The 18,238-nt window shown below is 45.9% G+C and overlaps 2 long non-coding RNA genes across 6 annotated transcripts in view; one reads left to right on the top strand and one right to left on the bottom strand.

The window, feature by feature from the left end:
- LOC110740987 overlaps positions 1–18,238 on the bottom strand; it is a 403,323-nt gene that overhangs the window by 377,480 nt on the left and 7,605 nt on the right. The window contains exon 3 of one of the 4 annotated variants that reach the window (XR_004176719.1): positions 12,309–12,813. The exons of the other annotated variants lie outside the window; for them this stretch is intronic. This is a non-coding gene — a long non-coding RNA (uncharacterized LOC110740987). Of the gene's footprint in view, positions 1–12,308; positions 12,814–18,238 lie in introns of those variants that run through there. 4 annotated transcript variants of the gene reach the window in all.
- Positions 722–8,920, top strand: LOC116269243. Of its 2 annotated transcripts, none has more exons than XR_004176722.1 (3): positions 722–801; positions 7,608–7,670; positions 8,832–8,920. It is a non-coding gene; the product is annotated as an uncharacterized LOC116269243 (long non-coding RNA). The 2 variants fall into 2 exon arrangements; XR_004176721.1 differs by lacking the exon at positions 722–801 and adding an exon at positions 2,259–2,332.

Raw genomic sequence — 18,238 nt, 5'->3', positions numbered from 1 at the left:
CCTAAATGAGCACACAGCCCCCTCCTAACACCTTGAGTGCAGCATTCTGAGAGTTTGTGAGTCAGAGGACCCAGCTAAGACACAATCATTTTTCTATCCCATAGAAACCATGAAATAATGCGTTTATGGTTTTAAAATCACTAATTTTGGGGTTAATTGCTTGCACCGCAACAGATAATGAATAAGTTCAATTTGGAAGTGAAAGGACCTGGGTTCCAGTCTCACCTCCACCAATAGTTTACGACGAACCCTTAGGCTAGTACTTTTCCCTCTCTGAGAATCTGACAGCTCCTTTCCTGTGAAATGAGGAATGTGACAGATAGCTCTAAATATCTCTTCCAGCTCTCAAACTTTATAAGCCTCTTGACACAACATCCTAAATCTTTTCCTATGTCCCCTCCTACCCTTTTTCTCCCCTTTCATGTGCCCTTTCCTTCCAGGCCCCCTGGCCTCTACTTGGGCTCTGTCATCCCTGCTCTTTCCAATCCTGCAGTGGAAAAGAAAATCTTCCTAGGGAAAGAGGTCCAGCTCCATGGCCCAGCCCAGGACTTTAGTGGAACTTCAGAAGCTAAAGACAAAAGGAAGGGATGCCGCTGCAGTCTGTGAATTTCTCCGTGACACAGACATTCACAGGCTGCTGCTAACTGCACACCTCAGCTCTCAGCCCTCAGTCTCCTCTTCAACTTTTAGGAGACTCATGTCATATGTTCTTCCATGTTCCCCCAAAGGAAGCTCCAAGAGGCTCTCAAAGCCTGTCACCTGACTTCGGACAACACCTGGGCCCCAAATCAGCCCAGCACAGTAAGTTCAGCAAATGGCATCTCCGGAGACCGGGGTCTTCGGCATAGAATGCTGACCTGGTGCTTTCTCCAGAATATCCGGTCTGGTTCCAGGGGAAGCAATTCACAGGCCTGAGGAGGAGGCAAATGGACCATCTGGAGGGTGGGGACTGGTTTGGGAGCAAGCGCTCTGGAGTTCAACTCTCTGTAATGCCGCCGGATTGCCTGGGTGACAAGGAGCAGGTTCCCAGCATTAAGCCTCAGTTTATATTTCTATAAAATAGAGAGAAATCCCTGAAAGATTTCTACCTCTCCTAACACATCTGCACCCACATTCTACAAACCTGTCCTCATAGACTTCTCTTCAACACCCCCAATCCTTCCTTAGAGGGCCCCCAACCTCTAAGAGACAGTACGAGGGGAGAGTGCCTGTTTTCTTAAAGACAGAAAGCATGGCAAAGGAAAACCACTAGTGAAATTTAAATACAGAATCTCTCCCTCTATTGCCTTCTGGTTCTGTTCTCTTGAGAACACTCATCCGTGCAGCCCAATGTAATAATGAGCAGGTCCTGGCAGCTGTGATAATAGTCCTTGTGTTCTCCAGAAGGGGAAAATGAGGTAGAGAAAAAGAATTAACTTTTTTAACGCATTTTAATTATTTTTTTACTACACCTGCATCTGTGAAAGGAATCTAAAAGGCTGGGTGATTCATTCAAGTTCAGAAGAGTGCGTGCCAGAGAGGCAGTGCACCTACCTGCTGACTCTTTCGACTGCGTGTAAAAAAGAAAAAAAACCTGACTCAAATAGCTTAAACTTTAAAAGGGGCTTATTAGCTCACCTAATTTTAAAAGATGAAAGGTATGCCGGCTTCAATAGTTTCACTTGGAATTTTTTCTCTTCCTTTATCTCTGTTCTAACTTCAACTTCATCTTAACACTGGTTCCCCTACTGTTCTTCAGATAGCTGCCAGCAGCCCCCAAGGCTATGAGCTTCCTCGTTCACATGGAGAAGGAATGTAGGAGCTTCTTTGCTCCAGCATTCACAACAAAAGTCATGAAGTTCACTGGGACGTGACTAGCTTAAACCACCCAGAGGTCATCATTATTGGAGACTGGATATGCCATCTGACTGAGCTCCCCACTGAGCCAACAGCAAAAGAAGCTTCCCTGAACCACTTGAATTCCCAAATAAAACTGGAGGCCTCTGGGGAAAAGGAAGGCAAAATGGATACTGGGAACATAACCAATAAGAATCTGCTACAGATACAAAGAGGTTCTTCAAGTTCAGAACCTCAGGGCTTTAAAGTGAATAATAGCCATACTACCCACCCTTCCTGGACCTCTGGATGATGACAGAAAGTCACACCCCACCCAGACAAGTGTGCCCATGCACACACATAGACACTTATCCTCTTTGGAACCCAATTCCTCATCTGGAAAATGAAATGTTAGAATAGATCATCTCTAACTGATGGTCCACTTCCAAGATCCCACGACTGTATATGAAGCGGATGTGTCCCCGGGCTCCCGGAATCCACATACAGACCTATGCTGGTTAGTTCTTACTACAGACCCAACTCTGCTCTTCTTGGGCCCAGGGGTGCTCCTAGAACCTATCTCTATGAACTCTGTACCAGGGCACTCTTGCCAACTGGCTCTGGTTTGGTTTGGCCAACAGAAGACATCAGCTTGAGATGAGGAGTTGGGAGGAAAGACATTTGGAGTGTCTTTCTTTCTCCATTCCTACTTTGGGCCACATTTCAGTAGTGTCTGTTCCTCTAAAACCGGGCAGCACCTCCTCTACAATTCCAGCTCTCACTGGGATTCTTGTAACACTGATCCCTCCCCTTCCCCTCTAAGGCCAAAGTGTGTCCATGGCGTTCCATTGTTGCTAATCTCTAGGTGCCTTGGCATTTCTTATTGGTTTCTTTAAACCTGTCCACACCTTTGAAAGTAGTGCTTTGTTGTTTTTTTCATCTTTTTCTTTTTGTTTTCACTTGAACCATTTGAGTTGAACTCTGGAACCTGACTGATACATACTTTATCAGTCAGTGCAACATTCTTGCATTCCACTTCAAACATGCTTCCAGGCAAAAACAAACAAACAAAAAAATAAACACTAAGGATTCCTTATTCTTATACATATGTGCACACACATGGAGATGGAAATAAATGGGTACTACCCTAGGGATACAAATAGATTTTAATTTCTATAACAATACTGCCAAATTGGTAGCACCCGTCAGGAACACTGAGTTGAGAAGGATTCTGTCTGTGGAGTAGGCTGAATAGTGGCCCTAAAAATGACAGACCCACATCCTAAAGCCCAGAACCTATGAATGTGACCTTATTTGAAAATATGGTCTTTGCAGATAATTAAGGATCAAGATGATGTCTACTAGGATTCAGGGTGTACCCTAAACCCAATGACTGATCATTGAGAGAAAGGCCAACACAGATTTGAGACACAGAGAGAAGTCTGTGTGAAGATGAAGCACAGATTGGAGTGATTCATCTACAAGCCAATGGCTCCCAACAGCCCCAGAAGCCAAGAGAGAGGCATGGAAGAGAGTTGCCCTCAAAGTCTTCCCGAAGGAACCAACCCTGCTGATATCTTGATTTCAAACCACTGGCCACTGGCCTTCAGAACTAAGAGAATACATTTCTGTTTTAAACCAGCAAGTCTGTGATAATTTGCCCAGCAGCCCTGGGAAGCTAATCCAGTCTGCACCTTAACTTAGCTGAACAGAGTCCCATGCAGAGTCCGGGGCAGGAATCTACCGTCACTAGGCTATCCACTTTGGACTGCTAGGAGAGCCACTGGCTTGTGACATCTGTGCTCCAGTGGGCTTCCTTATGAAAATGTTTGTATGTGGGCATTCTAGACTCCAGGAAACCAGTGAAATGCAGCACATATGGCACTCCAGAGAATACTAAAAGATGACCCAAAAGAATACGCAGACAGTTACAGGTAGAGTCTCAGGTTTCCTTGTGAGTATGTGCATGTGCACACATACTCACAGCCTGAAGGCAGAGATGGTGTCTGTTTCATTTAGTGTTCTTTTTCTGCACCTGTCCTTGTGCCATATGGTGCTTTGCACACACAAGGCACGGGATCAGAGTTTGATGAATTAAGGAAGGAGAGAAGAAAATGAATTCATTAGTTACTTAGTGAATTCCCAGGATATGGACTGGAGCCAAAAGAAGCAGGTTGCTCTTGGATACACCAACAAATCCCTTTGCTGATCTATCCCTCCAAATAGGCACAAAACCCTAAACTAAGAATCATAAATCTGTGGGAAAGTCAGAATATGAATCTAATTGATTTACCTGTGCCAAGAATTAGTTCAAACCTGTGCGGGCTCTTGCCTACAACCCTCAGACACACTGTCTTCTCCAGCACACTTGGGTATATAAGAAGGACTAAGTGACCCTGCTAGGTTAAACGTCTCAGTTTGATGGCCAATTAAGGCAGCATGGCCAGAGGTCAGAGATGCAGACTCTGAAGCAAGCCTTCCTGGACTCAGATCCCAGCTCTGCTACTGACTATTGGTGTGACCAAGAGAAGATGAGGTAACCTCTATTTGCCTCAGTTCCTGAATCTGCAAAATGGGGATAATAATAGTACAACTTCATAGGGTCACTGTGAGGATTACATGACCTACTGTTTATAGACTCCTTAAAACACTGTCTAATACAGAGGGCACCACATAAATCTTTGCTGTTGTTATTCTTCCTTTTTGCACTCACGTATAGCTTGACCAATGGACAAATTAGAGCTCTCAGCCAAGCGTGGTGGCTCACACCTGCAATCCCAGCACTTTGGGAGGTCAAGGCAGGAGGATCACTTGAGCCCAGGAGTTCAAGGTCAGACATAATGAGATCCTTATCTCTACAAAAAATAAAAAATAAATAAAAATTAGCCAGGCATGGTGATGTATGCCTATAATCCCAGCTACTTGGGAGGTGAGGTGAGAGGATCCTTGAGCTTGGAAAGTTGAGGTTGCATTGAGCCAAGATCCTCCCACTGCATTCCAGCCTAGGTGACTGGGAGACCCTGTCCCCAACAACAACAACAACAAAAAACGAGAACCCAAACAAGCGAACAAACCAAACAACAATAAAAACAACACATTTGAGCTCACAAAGCTTCACTCTGGACCTCAGGGTATTCTGGTGTCAGATAAAGGACCGAACGACAGTGTAGGCATGGACTCACACCAGGAGCCCATAGTAGCCCATCATCAAAGTGTGAGAAGTTAGTGGGACAGGCTAAGTCACAGAAGAGAGGGCAGTGGAGGCAGAAAGAATGCCCTCCGTTCTCCAATACGGACAGAAATATTGCAGGAAGCTGGAGGCCTTATATAAAATGCCTTCTTTGCTTTGCATGGTCCTCAACCCTCTTTTCTTCTTTTCTGAGTTGAGAACACTGTCATTTTATGAAAAGAATAACAAAGATGCATACATGCCTATAAATGGAAGATGAAGTGGTGACTGAGGGCTTCCTCCTGCCAAGGAAAACAAGTGCAAGGCAGCTGGAGAGAGAGGAGCCAGGGAAGTCTGCAGAACCAGAAGCACTCCATCTCCCTGGGACCCAGCTCTGGCCTGTGCAGGCCTGGCCGTCTGGGAACGGCAGCTCCATGGTCCTGCAGGAGAGACCTGCCAGGAACCTTGGGGCTGCAAATCAGGAGTTGCTGGGAGCTGAATGCTGCAATTTGCCATGGGAAAAGAAAGAGACAATTGGAGGCTGGTGGCCCAGAAAAACTGCTGCTGAATTTGACAGGCATCGACTGAATGATTGCTGTGTGTGAGGCATGGAGCCATGGGGCAGAAGAAGCAAGGCTGGCATGCTTTCTGTCCCTGAAGACCTAGAGTCAATGGGGAGGAGACCTGTGAAAGTGAGAGTAAGACACATACAGATGTGACTGCACCTTCCGAAGCATCAGCTCTGCTTTAAATCAGGAAGAACTAGGTTTCTGAGCAGTAGAGGGCTCGCTCAGTTTGAGGAAGTGACATTGGAGATAAGCTGTGAAGGAAAGGCAGGATTTTGACAAGGGGAGATGGGGCCACAGAAGGGCAAGTGACTGATGTGACCAGGTGTGGAGGCAGGGAGACAAAGGCACCTCTTGGTGGAGGGATGAGGGGGAGCAAGGGATCCAATTTGACAGGTTGGGCAAAAATGTGACCAAAGATGTTTAACTGCACAATGTGGTAGAGCACTCTTGAAACCAGGCTGGGCAATCTGTGCCTGGTTCTGGAAGCAATGGAAACTCACTGAAGGTGTGGGGGCTAGAGAGCGTGCGACCAGCACTGGGCTCTAGGATAACTTATGGGCAGCAAATGAAGATGGACTGGAACAGAAAGAAAGAAGACTCCTTATGGCTATCAGCCCTTGGAAAGAAGGAAACCTAAAGCTTTTGTGTGACTTAAAAAACAAAAAAATCTAGCCGGGCATGGTGACTCACAACTGTAATCCCAGCACTTTGGGAGGCCAAGGCAGGCTGATTGATAGCTTGAGCCCAAGAGTTTGAGACCAGCCTGGGCAACACAGGAAGACCCCACCTCTACAAAAAATAGAAAACTTAGACATGCGTGGTGTCATGCGCTGGTAGTCCCAGCTACTCAGGAGGCTGAGGTAGGAGGATCACTTGAGCCCAGGGAAGTTGAGGCTGCAGTGAGCCATGATTGTGCCATTGCACTCCAGGCTGGGTGACAGAGAGAGATCCCATTTCAAAGTAATAATGATAATAAATAAATAATCAAAATTCCCTACCACAATTTACCTATGAGGACACCACTCTGTCCATCCTTCCTGCCTCATCTTGTGCCACCTTCCTGTGCTCCAGCAGCACTGGCTGGCTTTCTGGTCCTCTGACGCACCAAGACTTTTTGATCTCAAAGCCTTAGCTTGTCTCCAAGATGGTCACCATCCCTTCCTTCCTTGAAGACACCAGCCATTTTCCCTTTGAGAAGTGGAGTCTAATTCTCCATGTCCTACAGTCTGAGCTGGACTGTGACTTCCTTGATCAAGAGGATACTGCAGAAGTGATACTAGCCCAGCCTAGGTCTAGTCTTTAGAAAGACAAGTGGTTTCCTCCTCCCTGCTCACTCTGGACAAAGCCAGGCTCCATAGAAGAAGTTCAACCATCCCGAGCCCTCCATGCCATTAGGAAGCCCAAACTAGCCATGTGGAGAAGCTACATGGAGAGAAAGCATTGATAGCAACCTCCAGCTATTCCAGCCAGCCTAACCCAAGGGCCAGGCATGGGAGTGAAGGAACTATCTTGAATATCCACTCAGCCAAGTCCAGCCTTCTGATGACTCCAGCCCCAGCAGCTGTCTGACTACCGCTGCGTGAGAGACTCCAGTGGGAACTGACACCCAGAAGAGGCCAATCAATCCACAGGGCTGTGGGAAATAATAATACCTTTATGTTCTAAGCCACTAAATTTTGGGGTAGTTTTGTCTTCTCTCTAGAATATTCTGTCTCCCTCACCCATACGCTCACATCCCCTGCGGCTGGTCATTGTCAAACTTCAGGCCCCAGCCCACTTTAGGGCCTTCCTTTCCCACCCTACATACATACCCCGGGTCCCCACCACCCTGAATGTCATTGTGTTACTCACACTTCTTGCTCCCTTTCTGATGTGTCTCATAAATGACTTATTCTGTTAGTGACTGCTACTTCTCTCCCTTCACTAAACATGGGCTCTCTGAGGTTAGAAGCCATGAATACTTGAACCACTATTTCATTACCATATCTAGCAGACAGTATGTGTTCAATAAATATTTGTCAAATGGGTGAATAACTCATAATCTCTCTACATAGCACAGAGCCACCGACAGGATGATGCTAAATTTCCAGAGCCCCAATGGTCTACCAAGCAAATAAGTGAGTAATTACATTTAGCTGTGACATTAGTCTTGCTCCAAGGGATTCATAAGCTAGTTTAAAAGTCTCTCAAATACGTTCCTTCTGTATCCCCCAAAGCAGCTGATATAAAAATGGCTGCATAGAAGCTGTTCATTACATATTCGCTGACTTATTGATAGAAAATTGGATCACATATCCAGTCTGGTCAACAGAGCAAGATCCCATCTCTACAAGAAAATAAAAATAAATTAGTTGGCATGGTGGCATGTGCCTGTAGTCCCAGCCACTCAGGAGGTTGAGGCAGAGGATGGCTTAAGCCCAGGATGTCAAGGCTACAGTGAGCAGTGATTGTGCCACTCCACTCCAGCCTAGGCAACAGAGTGAGACCCTGTCTAAAAAAAAAAAAGAAAGAAAACTGATAAAAAGAAAAAAAATGATTTAATGGATGGGTTATAATAGTAGCATCAATTCTGGGAGGTCTAACACCATAGGGATCCCCCTAAACTTGAAAGAGATCATTTAAAAGACAATCAAGAGAGACTGAAGTTGTTTTCTTCTCTTTTACCAACTCTCCTCAATGCAGAGAAATGTACAGAGTATGTCCATCTCCACCTCCATGGTAACAGGAGGCAAGCATGATTGTTATTCTTCACATAATTATAAAGAGCCTCTATGTGGTTATTCATTTATCAGATGAAGAAACTGAGGTTCATGAGGGAACCTCAGGGAATTCTAAGGAATTCTAGAAGCCAGCCACAAGGCTCTCATTTCTTGTTTCCAGTGGGAGAGGGGTTAGTGAGGAGGAATCCAATCAGAAGGCTGATAGGAATTTAAGGAATTCAAGGATGACGTCAGGCAGTCGAACACTGTGGATCGCCAGCCCTAATCAAATCACAGATGGGATTTATAACTCCCTTGCCCATCAGTGGTCCAAGTTGCATTGTGTGTATCAACACCTCCCTTACCATGACAGCTAGCTTTTATGTTGAAGGGTGTCAAAATTATCGCAAAGCTCCATTCTTTCTTACCAGACCAGTCTTATGCTGCTTTCTTCTCCCATTTCTCCAGTACCCTTCACCTCTCTCTATGTCAGCCAGTCTTTCCTGGTTTTTTTCTTTCGCCCCTCTCCTAATGGTCTCTGAGTTTCTGCCTCTTTCCTGTATCCTGATGGTACTGCAGCATACTACCGAGATGGTCTGGGGTCTCTTCTCAGTCATCTTTGACCACAGGCCACCAGGAAGCCACAGAGGAGAGAGACAGCTCTTCTATGAGAAGTTGTTGGTGCAGGTGAGGAGATCGATGTTACAGGTGATTGGGAATCAGAAGACCCAAGTCCTTCTCCCATTTCTGCTACCTCCGGCCGTGTGACTTTTATTCAAATGTGTAACCTCGTGAACCTCAGTTTCTTCATCTGAAAAATGAATAACCTCATGGAGGCTCTTCATAATTATGTGAATAATAATAACCATGCCTGCCTCCTGTCACCATGGAGATGGACATACAGAGTATGTCTATGGTGACATACTCTGTACATTTTAAATGCTAAATATATGTATGGAAATACAATTTCAGCTGTCTGGTCTCACCTAGATTAAAATGTCCTGTGTTCCTGTCTTGGCTCTACCCTTAATGACGTCACCTTAAATAAGTCACTGTCCCACGTTGAGCCTCAGAATCTTCAACCACAAAATAAGAGAGTGGAGTGACCTTGGAGGCATGAAATAGGACCAACATTCTGGGTCTATTTCACCCACATTTTTTTATCCCCACCATTGTGTTTGGTGTATGATAGGCACTCAACAAATGTTTGCTGAATGAATGCATGTGTAACATGTGATATTTATGAATAAGCCCTAAAAATACACATTTAAAGTGGCTAAAGGAAGTCTGGCTAGGAGCAAGGTGCCACATAGAGGAGGCTTCCAATGAAATCCAGCTGGTCAAGGGCAGATTCCCCTCTCCCTCCACATTTCCACACTGTCCGTCCCCATTCCCTGAGAACCTGGCCTGGGATGGCACTCCCAGATGAGCTCTGGGTAGATGCTGAGCATCTCTAAGCCAGATCACAGCAGAAGAGGCAGAAGTAGAAGAGAGATGAGGTGGATATGGAAAAGATGGGAGAGCCCAGGAAAAGAAGGCAGGATGCTTCAAACTTTAGACTCTGACAGCAGAAAAAAACCTTTGCAATCAGGTGATCAGGTAGTGAAGTTTCTCATTGTCTACACAAGGAACTTAGGGGACAGCAAGATCATTGGTGATTACAGCAGTTTGAATTTTAAAGGAGAACAAAAGTGTTGCTCCCTGGGATGCCCGAGCTACTTCACGTAATTTCCACCTCGCCAGACTTTGCAGAACTTGGAAGCAGGAACCATACCACCTCCCTTATCTTTCTGTCCTCTTTCCTCCAGGCTCAATTCGCCACCTCACCCTCACCCCCACATCCCCGTAGCACACAACAAAGGGACCAGATGTGAGGCAGATGCCCTGTAAATCATGAGGCCCATGGGCTGGGAGCAATTTCCTACTCACTGGAGAGCCCCTCCTCTGTCTCAATGCAGCCACATCTGTTTCCCTACATCATGGAGGGACCTGTTGGTCTCAAAGGAGGAATCCACAGGGCTTCTCTATCACCTGCCTGGGAACGGGTGGGAGCTGGAGGAGGACAGCCATTGCCAGAGACCACATGAGTACTGACCTCTGGCCCTGGCAGCAGCAGTAGCTGCTGTTGCAATGGGCCTCTGCCATGCCCCAGTCCTGGGGGAACATCTGCAGATCAGTGGTTGTCTTGGAATAGGCCATGGGAAAGTCAAGAGAAGCCACGGCTCTTGAAAACCATCCCAGAATCCCACTGGAATGCTGTGCCAGAATACACTGAGCCCTAAAGGTCTTGGGTTTTATGCTATTTTACTCATTTTTATTTTTTGGCTGCACTTTTAGTTGGAAATTCAGAACACTAAAGTTATCCCAGGGCATTGGTTCCAAGCATGTCACACAGCTCTCCTGCAGCTGATTACTACGGGACCTGTGTTCAGGATCCACAGCAAATGATGCAAACCAGCCTAGCCCCCAAGAACAACCAGTCTCTAAAAGAGACCCAAGTCCAGGGGAGCAAAGACTCAGACCAAAACCCACATCTTGTCTCCACTCCTTAAATCTTCCTGCCATGGCCAGGGGAACATAAGTTACTCGAAGGCAGGCACTTGTCTCATTCACTTCTGAATTCCCAGTACCTGGAGCAGCCCCTAACACACAGTAGGTCCTCCGCATTTGACTAAAGAAATGGGTAGGCCGGGCGCGGTGGCTCATGCCTGTAATCCAAGCACTTTAGGAGGTCAAGGTGAGTGGATCACCTGAGGTCAGGGGTTCAAGACCAGCCTGGCCAACATGGTGAAACCCTGTCTCTACAAAAACAGAAGAAAAAAAAAAGTAGCTGGGCACAATGGTGCGTGCCTGTAATCCCAGCTACTAGGGAGGCTGAGGTGGGAGAATCACTTGAACCTGGGAGGCAGAGGCTGCAGGGAACCAAGATCACACCACTCACTGCACTCCAGCCTGGATGACAGAGCGAGACCCCATCTCAAAAAAAAGAAATAGATAAACTATTAGGCCATACAAAAAGAATCTGTAGGCAGAGTGACCTCACCCCACACCACCGCTCATCTTATAATGTGATAGAAGAGGTGATAGGAAGGCAAAGGTTAACAAACTGGCCCATGGAATTCTGTTTTTGTACAGTCCATGAGCTAAGACTCCTTTTCACATTTTTAATGGCTGGAAAAAATGCAAAGAAAAATAATATTTTATGACACATGAAATACATGAAATTCTAATTTTGGTATCTATAAATAAAGGTTTATTGGAACACACCACTCCCATTCACTTATTGGTATCGTCCGTGGCTGCTTTTGCAGAACAGCAACAGAGCTGAGCAGTTGCAACAGAGACTGCATCACCCACAAAGCTGAATGCATTTGCTATCTAGTCCTTTACAGTAAAAGTTTGCCAATCCCTGGCCTAAAGAATCTCCCCAGTTAGGTACATGTGGTCTAGATCCCCAATGTTAACTGTGTGGAGTTAAGCATTGGTCTCTCGGCTCTTCCTTTTTTATTTTTGTTTATTTTTATTTTATTGCAAATTGACAACTTGTAATTGTATCTATATATGAGCACAAAGTAGTGTTATGATTTATTAATAAAATGTGGAGTCATTAAATCAAGCTAATTAACATATCCATCACCTCATGGCTCTTTCTTTCAAATTGAAGCCTTTCTAGAGTGGTTTAAATTACCCTTAGCAGTATAAATTGTTGGACAATTTCTCTCCCTGAAAAAGGGACCTGATCAAGGATAAGGAGAAACAAGGGAAGAAATATTCTTAAAAGGGTAAAGGACTCAAAAAGTGGAATTTCTCCGAAGAAAAACTGGGTGCACTTTATAATGTTCCTAAGGGCTAGCACTCTACCGGGGCTTTGAGAAAGGACGCAGAACAGGAAACTTCTCTTGAGTTCACAGAAGGACCCCTTACCTTGCCCTGCCCAGACTGGCTCCTCCAATCTGGCCTCCTTCGGTACCTCATCCATCCTGAGCCAGTATGAACAATGCTGTCTTTGGATGTCTCATCTGCACCATTCACAGGGCACCACATACAGCTCTGAGCAGTGGAAATCGTGGTATTGTTTATTTAGATCCAGACATAGCAAATGACATCCATCCCTTCCTCCCCAGTCAGCAAACAAAATGACCACCACTTGCCATCTCTGATTCCACGCTTGCCTCGAGACAGTGAACTCCCTGCAAGTACAAAATCTTAGCGATTTTTATTTCCCTGCACCTAACACAACACCTAACTTGTGGTAGGTATAATATTCAACTAAAACTAGTCCTCTCCTCTTTTTCCTTTTCTTGCCCTGTCATGCAGCTAGGAGATACATGGAACCCAATGCTCTTTCCACTGAAGTGGAAAGTAGGCTGCTAACAATCTCCCCAGAATCCTTGGAAGTGACTCCTACCCAGGGGAGAACACACATCTAGAATGTGAGCCTGGAATTCAGGTCGGCTTGGTGTCAACATTCATCCAGGGTCTCCCCACGGCCAGTGTGGCTTTTCTCCCCCTTAGATAGGCTAGGAGGGTCCGAGGTTCCGACTGAGTTCTCTTGCTGCACCTTGGGCAAGAGGAGAAAAAAAACAGTCACTTGTCCACCTAACCACAAACCCCTGACCCTCTTCAAGGCAGAGGAAAGTAACTTTCCAAACTCTTCTTGAATAAGAAGAAAAGAACCTCTCCTCTTTCAACAGGTATTTCTGGCTGCTGGGGAGGGTGTTATTAGTACAAGAATCTAAACACAATAGTGTGTCTGCTGGCAGCTGCCATTCCCATGGCAACCTCTGACTTTCACGGACTGCTTTGGACACTAAAGGCCTCAGAGACAGACTTCTAAAACAATCAAATTTTCAAAAGTGACTTCTCAGGGGACTTATTCCTCTGGCAGAACAGACCCCTCCTAAACTTCCATTTAAAGAGAAAACCTAAAATCTGCCAAAAAAAAATAACAGAAACCCCCATTAAGTGCTGTTATCACACCAGCCCTCAAAGCTATGGACATGGACAATATAGAATTTAAATTTCACAGGTGAAAAAAAAAAAAAGTGTACTAAGTGTGAGTTGAGGATGGCAGATGGAGATCTGGTGGACTACCAGCAAATGGAGATAGCCATGAAGAGGCATATTTGGGAAGGTAGTTCACAAACCTGAACCAGAAGAGACTCACCAGGAGAACACATTCAAATACCGATTCCCAGGCCCTGTCCCCAGATATTCTGATTCTGTAGGTCTGGAATGAAACCCAGATCATTTTTGAAAGTTCTTTCAGTGATTCTGATGAACATTCGAATTTGGAAACCAATCTGAAGCCTAATCCTTGCGCCTTCCCCACCATGGTCCAAGGGTCTCCTGGCTCTTAGCTCCTTCAATTCCTGCCAGCCCTCAGTTCTAGAACCAGAGTAAAACAAACTCATTTTCTTTAAAATAAAAGGAAGAAGTCGCAGCCCTGAAGTGCACATGCGCTCTGTTAGGCACTGTACCCAGGGAACCTTGGAGCTGGAAGCCGCCTCCAGCTCTGAGCTGTGGGAAGGTTATGTCACGCTCTTGGGTTGCTGCCTGGTTTCCACTGGGGTTGCTGCCTGGTTTATTTTAGGTGCTGGGTCTGCAGGCTAGTACTCTGACCTTCCTTGGCTCTCCCCCAGGGAGCAGCTACCAGGCTCCTGCTGTATCAAGAGCTACAAGGTACAATTTCCATGGCATCCAGGTAACAGGAACTGACTGGCAGCAATAGCTGGGACCTGCATTAGACCTGGGGAAGCAGCCTGCTGGGGAAGAAAGGTTCCCGAATGTGAGCCTTTGCATGTGGTCTTAGCACGGCTATTCACAGCTGTGGGATTTGGGGTTAGCTTTTTTTGCCCTTTTCTGAAGTGTCCCTCCATGGGCCTCAGTTTCTCAGCTATGAAACTAGGGGTTCAACAAGGAGTTCAGCATAGAATAGTGGAAGGAATGTAGATTCTGAGGCCAGAAGACTGAGGCTCAAATCCTAACTTCATCACTGATGCTTTGTGATGTTGGGCGAGTGGCTCAATCTCATCATGCATCAGTTCCGTCATCTACAAAATGAGTGTAATGGTGCCTCTCTCACAAGGCTGATGTGCCAGGTAAAGATGATGTGTGCCAAGTGCTTGGCTTACACACCACTGGAGATCCAAGACACCCACACCCACACTCACACCCCCCGCCCCCAGACATACACACACTCACTTCTTAACCGGGAACCTGATGAAGTGGGTGCCAAATCTAGATAGAGATGGTCTGGAGGAGGTTTAGAAGATGGAGGGAGTTCTCTGTGCAGAGCAGGTAGGAAGAAAGAGAAACATGAATTTCTGAAGGAAACAAAGTTTGAGTTGGGATTTTGACAAATGGAGAAAATATGAATAAGCAACTACAGGAGAAAACACTGAAGAATAGAAGAAAAAAAAATCTGGAATCTGGATTGGGAAATTTGGGTTCTAATCCCAGACCTTTCACTGTCCAGCTTTGTGGTTTGTTGATATGCTGTCTCTGCTGCCGGAAAAACAGGTTCTTTTCATACTACCAGGAAAATTTAGGCACACAGACACATTGTAGGGTGAGACACGGGGAAGGGATTATTGGGTGAAGAGGGAAAAAGGAAAGAGGAACTCCCAGCACAGCGAGAGAGAGTCCTGCTAGCAGGCCTGCACCTTACAGACTGAATCCCAGGCCACTACGTAGGAACTGAAGATGACAGGCTCCTCCTCCCTGCTCCACCTGCTTCCACCTGTGCATTATTCAGAGCGAATCAGTCAGGAAAGGGCGGGTTTCATCTGGGACCAGCAATCCAGTTTTTCAGCCTTCAGGCCTGTTTTAGGTTTTAGGTGGGTTTTTGCCAGGGACCCTTGTCTGTCTCCTGTCTCTATCACCTCTTTATCTATGGAATGGGGCTGTGGCAAAAATTAACAAGATGACTTAGGAGAAAGCACCTTATATAGTGCCTGGAACACAGTAGATGTTTAGTGGATGGACGGATGGATGGACGGATGGATGGATGGATGGACAGAGGATGAATTCCAGATGGGGAAAGTGGGGTGGGCAAAGGAATAGAAAGAGGAATGCCCAAGGCATCTTTACAGTCAGTGGGTATATCTGCACAGTTCAGCAATTTCTAAAGAGTGTTCGTGGAACTCTAGCCCCTCAGATACTCCTAAGGGGAAAAAAAACATATTCCCTAGTCAATTAAACTTAGGAATGACAGTTTGATATATCACTGTCCTGATGATTTGCAATAAATGCCAACATATAAATAATTCTGCAAAGTTCTTTCTAGTTTTATTTATACCCAGTAGTCCACAAGCTAGTTCACTTCTAAACCAGTTTTTCACATTAAATTTGTTAACTTCACACTGAACTTGGCAGAGGTCTTCCTGAAGTAAACTAAGGGGGTGAAGCAGAGACCCTTGGAAGAATTACTTGGGGTTTTCTTTGTGTGCCTGCTGCACTCAGCTTCAGGAGCTGTCTGTGCAGCACTGTGTAGAAGCACCCTGGACAAGACAGGCAAGCATACTGAAAACAGGGTCCTGTGCTTCCATGCAGTCCCCCGCCGCTGAGCCATATGACCTTGGGCAAGTTCCTCAACTGTCCTTTGCTTCCATTCCCTCACCTATAAAGTCACAGTACTTACCTCACAAGGTAATTGCAAGAATTAAATGAGCTAAGGTACCTAGGGAGGTTAGCATGGTGCCTGGCACTTAGCAATCTGTCAGTAAAAATGGTGCCAGTATTATCAGGTCACCATCTGAATATTCTCAACCAGTCATCCTGTAATATCCAGCAGGACTTGGACACTGAGTCCTGAGGGTAGGAATCACACCAGTTTCTGTCTCCCTCTTCCTTGTGGGGGTCAACCTAGAGCCACACACCAAGAGGAAGTGAGTCAGACCATTGCAAAGGAGGCAACAATTGTGATGTCTGCTTCGTGCTTTCTCTGAACACAGAGCAAAAGAAGGGGCCTCTTTCAGAAAAGCATCAAGTCTTGCAGGCTGGCAGTTGGCTACCAGGAGATGGAGAATCTGCTTAGTCATTTCTTAACAGCAAGAACAAATGGCTTAGAGAAGAAGCCAGCTATACTCCCTGGGAGGTCAGCCAAGTACCACCTAAAAAGGGAAAAACAGGGAAGCACAGAACCTCCGAGTGCCTGGATCTGATCAGAGCCTCAGGGCAGAGACAATTGGCTCCCAGTATCAGAGACCCATGCCCTCTACGAATGCCTCCACTCCAGGCTGCAGGGGGATGGCCCAGCTTCACCTCTGGCCAGAAAACCAAGTCCCAAGCTCTCCTCCATTTGTGGAAGAATGTTTGTCGCTCTGCAGAGGCCCTATGGTCAGTTTCTCCTCCTTGATTCATTCACTCATTTAGTTAATATTTATTGAATGCTTACAAGACATCACAAGGGATACAGTTGTACACAACATAGGAAAAGTCTCTGCACTGATGAAGTTCACATCTTAGTGGAGAGAGACAGAAGATACACAACTAAAGAAATAAAACAATGTCAGGGAGTGATAAGTGCCTTAAGGAGAAATAAGTCAGGGTGAGGGTGAGAGATCAGTAGATTAGGAGCTAGAGAAGGATGGAGAGCTAGAGGTCAATGGATTAGGGGCTAGAGAAGGATGGAGAGCTAGAGGTCAATGGATTGGGGGCTAGAGAAGGATGGAGAGCTAGAGGTCAATGGATTAGGGGCTAGAGAAGGAAGCCTCCTGAAAGAAGGGGCCTCAGAAGTGAGATGGGAATGGAGCAAATGAAGGAACTGGAAGAAGATCTGGAAGGAAAGAGCCCCAAGCACAGCAAACGCCATGGCCCTGAGACCAAACTGAGCCCCACATGCTGAAGAGCAGCCAAACTGGCTACGGCCAAAGTGGGGGTGGTCAGGAGAAGCAGGAGAGAGCTACAGGTGAGGTCAAGAACCTGGGCAGGCCAAGGCAAGGATTGTGATTTTATTCCAAATGCGATGAGAAGTCACTGGGAGATTTTGAATGGAGGAAAGAATAAAGAGCTCACCCTGACGACTGAGTGAAGAACATACAGTGAACGGTGAGAGTGGGCTCAGGGAGAGCCCTTGTGAGGCAGGTGCACAGCACAGGTGCGAGGTGATGGCAGGAAGGAGGTGAGATTTGAAGGTGGAGCAACAGGATGTGCTGGTCGATGGGATGCAGGCTGTGTGCGGCACTGAGGGATAAAGAGGGACTCCCGGGGTAGCTGCCCTTTTCCTGAAGTGTGGAAGGCTCTACCGCAGGAGGAACCTTCTGGGAAAGGAAGACAACCTAAGGCTTTGGATGCATGTGAGAGGCTGGAGATGCCTGTTGGACATCCATGTTGAAATGTCAACCTGGCAGTTGACTGTGTCTTAAAGCCCTTGGGATCCCTGCGTCCAGACAGGATTGAGTACACAATCAGAGGTATACCATTTGAGGATGAGACCCTAGCAAAATTATTTAGTTCAATCCTTTTGTTTTGCAAAGGGGAAACTGAAGCCCCAAGAGGGGAAGAAATTCAGTCAAGGTCAAACAGCAATCTGCGTGTAGTGCCAGAACCACAGTCCATGTCTCCTGTGCCAACCCCCGCAAGCTACCCTTCGAGTTGGAGCCTTCTTTCCAATCTTGTCAAAATTGTTTCCCATTGATTTCTTGAAGTTATTTGCACATTCCCTAAAAATTTTCCTTGTTTCACTATGGGGAAAGTTCTTATTTCTTTTTTCCTTATCCAACTTAATTTTCTCCATCTACAATTTAAACTCATTCTCCATTTTAATCATTGTTTTGTTTTTTTCAAAATGTGCATGATGTTGCTATACCTGACTTTTAAAACAATTCTGTTAGGTAGTTAGAGTATGCATTTTGGTTACAATTAACAGATGAAGAAACTGTAAACATAACGGTCAGATAAATTATATTCAGTCCCACAGCTAGTTTAAGACAACCAAACCAGAACCTAGTGTGTCTTGAGTCTTTGCCCAGGGCTCTTCCTTG

This window comes from Papio anubis, chromosome 10 (assembly GCF_008728515.1).
Source record: "Papio anubis isolate 15944 chromosome 10, Panubis1.0, whole genome shotgun sequence".
Taxonomy (NCBI): domain Eukaryota; kingdom Metazoa; phylum Chordata; class Mammalia; order Primates; family Cercopithecidae; genus Papio; species Papio anubis.
This window is presented reverse-complemented; position numbering and strand designations above follow the sequence as displayed.